The sequence below is a fragment of the Hylobates moloch genome, unplaced genomic scaffold, assembly GCF_009828535.3.
Source record: "Hylobates moloch isolate HMO894 unplaced genomic scaffold, HMol_V3 SCAFFOLD_6499, whole genome shotgun sequence".
NCBI lineage: Eukaryota > Metazoa > Chordata > Mammalia > Primates > Hylobatidae > Hylobates > Hylobates moloch.
In genome coordinates this window covers 1,246-3,882 of record NW_026658774.1, presented here as the reverse complement: position 1 = coordinate 3,882, position 2,637 = coordinate 1,246, and the positions used below count along the sequence as shown (strand labels likewise).

At 54.2% G+C, this 2,637-nt stretch overlaps 1 non-coding gene across 1 annotated transcript; it reads right to left on the bottom strand.

Annotated features, from left to right (window-relative positions):
* Positions 1–2,238: 2,238 nt before the first annotated feature.
* LOC116465578 (U1 spliceosomal RNA) lies at positions 2,239–2,402 on the bottom strand. Its single transcript, XR_004247225.1, has one exon. It is a non-coding gene; the product is annotated as a U1 spliceosomal RNA (small nuclear RNA).
* Positions 2,403–2,637: the final 235 nt, after the last annotated feature.

Here is a 2,637-nt window from a genome sequence, read left to right as displayed (position 1 = left end):
CCCAGGCTGTATTGCAGTGGCAGGATCTCAGCTCACTGCAACCTCTGCCTCCTGGGTTCAGGCGATTCTCCTGCCTCAGCCTCCTGAGTATTTGGGATTACAGACTTACTGACATGCACCAGCACGCTGGTCAGTTTTGTTTTGTTTTGTTCTTTTTGTATTTTTAGTACAGACGGGGTTTCGCGATGTTGGTCAGGCTGGTCTCACCTTCCTGACCTCAGTTGATCAGAAAACTGGTGAGGTCAGAAAACGCACCCTAGGAGAGGCCGGCAAAAAGCCCAGAACCGCCGTCGCTAGGCCTGGGGTTTTCTTCTGTACTGAAACACTACTACTCATCTAGTGCAGGGACAAAACCAATTAGGTACTTCTGGGAGTTAAAAGGAGACGAATTGACAGTGCCATTTGAGAAGGGGCATTAAGGAATTTGCCAGGGTACTGACGCAGATCAGGTGCAAGCCGCAGGTTGAGAGAGAGCTAAGTGTTTTCTGTCCGTGAAGGTGATAAGCGGTGGCTTGAAGAAAGAGGGACGGGGTATTACACTGGCGCCAGAAATAGGAAAGGGCTGCTTGCGGGTGGGGAGGTTGGGTCGGGTTGCTAACTGGAAAGTTGCCTGGCAGTGGATGTAGGATGCAGAAGCGGGACGTCAAACAAGAAGCTGTCGCTTCAATCAAGTCTGAACAAAGACTCGATATGTAAACGGCAGGAGACAGTAGGGAAACTGGACCCGTCTCCTCATAAATCTTCCCGCCTTACATTTCAGGGAGGATCGCAGCGCATGTCGGCCAAGACAGGTGAGACTGCGGTTGTGACCTGCGGGCCTCGATGAATTGCGTTAGGGCACCTGTTAGGAGCAGAGGCTGTGTGAAACGTGACTCTGGAGGCTGGAGAAAAGCGCGAAAATTATCACAGAGGGTCGTGGGCGGCAAGACACCCAGGCGCCGAGGCGAGAGACCGAGGACGCGAGCTGTTCCAGCATACTAAAATATAAAACAAGAAGAGTTGTACCAGATACAGATCTTAGATATGATTATATATCAATATCAAAAATCATTAGTTGGTAGCAATTACTCTTTATTCCAATATTGGAATAATCCTGGCTCTATAATCATAACCTAGGAAAAACCAGGCCCTACAGAGATAGGAGCTGAGGGGACACGGTGAGGAGTGACCAGAAGACAAGAGTGCGAGCCTTCTGTTACGCCCAGGCAGGGCCACCAGAAGGGATCCTTGGTCTAGCGGTGACGCCTTCGTCTGGGAAGACGCCCGTTGCCAGGCGGACCGTGGTCTAGCGGTAGCGAAAAGTGTCAAGGAACACCAGCCGCTACGTAGCAGACCGGGAAAGGGAGCCTCCTTTTCCCCAGGGGAGTTTAGAGAAGACTCTGCTCCTCCACCTCTTGTGGAGGGCCCGACATCAGTCAGGCTTGCCCGCAGTTATCCGGAGGCCTAACCGTCTCCCTGTGACGCTGCGCTTCAGTGGTCACGCTCCTAGTCCGCCTTCATGTTCCATCCTGCCCACCTGCCTGGCTCTGCCTTCTAGATAGCAGTAGAAAATTAGTGAACGCACTAACAGTCTCTGATATGCAGAAATAATGGCGTAAGCTGTCTTTCTCTCTGTCTCCTCTCCTCTCTCTCTCTGCCTCAGCTGCCAGGCAGGGAAGGGCCCCCTGTCCAGCGGACCCGTGACCCACGTGACCTTACCTATCACTGGAGATGACTCAAAGTCTTTACCCTGCCCCTTTTGCTTTGTATCCGATAAATAAGAGCGCAGGCAGACATTCGGGGCCACTACCGGTCTCCGCGCATTGGTGGTAGTGGTCCCCCGGGCCCAGCTTTCTTTTCTCTTATCTCTTTGTCTTGTGTCTTTATTTCTACAACCTCTGGTCTCTGCACACGGGGAGAGCCCCACAGACCCTGTGGGGCTGGACCCTACGGAGCGTGAGAACCCAAGAGACTGGAGACCATGGCTCAATTTCTGCCATAAGCAGCCTTACGTTGAAAGGGAAGAGCTATGCAGCCTTCGCGCTGGTTAGCTGGTGATAAACAGGCTGACGCACACAACTCAACGGCTGACACTTCTTACTTCTCCAGCGAGGAGAAGGACGGCGACGTGCCACTTGCTACCTTGCAGCCTCCTGACGGCAACAGTAAGACTCAAGGGCGCCGCCAATAGAGGCGAACCAACGGAAGACAGCAGGAACGCTTAACGGGCAGCCTGTTCTTCAAACCACGAAAGAAAGCCAGGGGAAAGCGCGAACGCAGTCCCCCACTACCACAAATTATGCAGTCGAGTTTCCCACATTTGGGGAAATCGCAGGGGTCAGCACATCCGGAGTGCAATGGATAAGCCTCGCCCTGGGAAAACCACCTTCGTGATCATGGTATCTCCCCTGCCAGGTAAGTATGAGCTCCTGCGCCTCCGCCCCGCCACGGCCTCACGCGCCTCCCCCTTTACACGCACGGTCACTTGCCCCGCGCACCCCCGAGCCCTCCTAGCCCTGACACACAGCTGGGACTCTCAGGTCCCACCAGCCGTCCTGAACCCGCTCCCACGGCACGAGAACTCCTTCGTGGCGAAGCAGCATGTGGCCAAGCAGCCAGGCTCTGCGCTGCCTCATCTACATAGAAGTCGCCCTATCC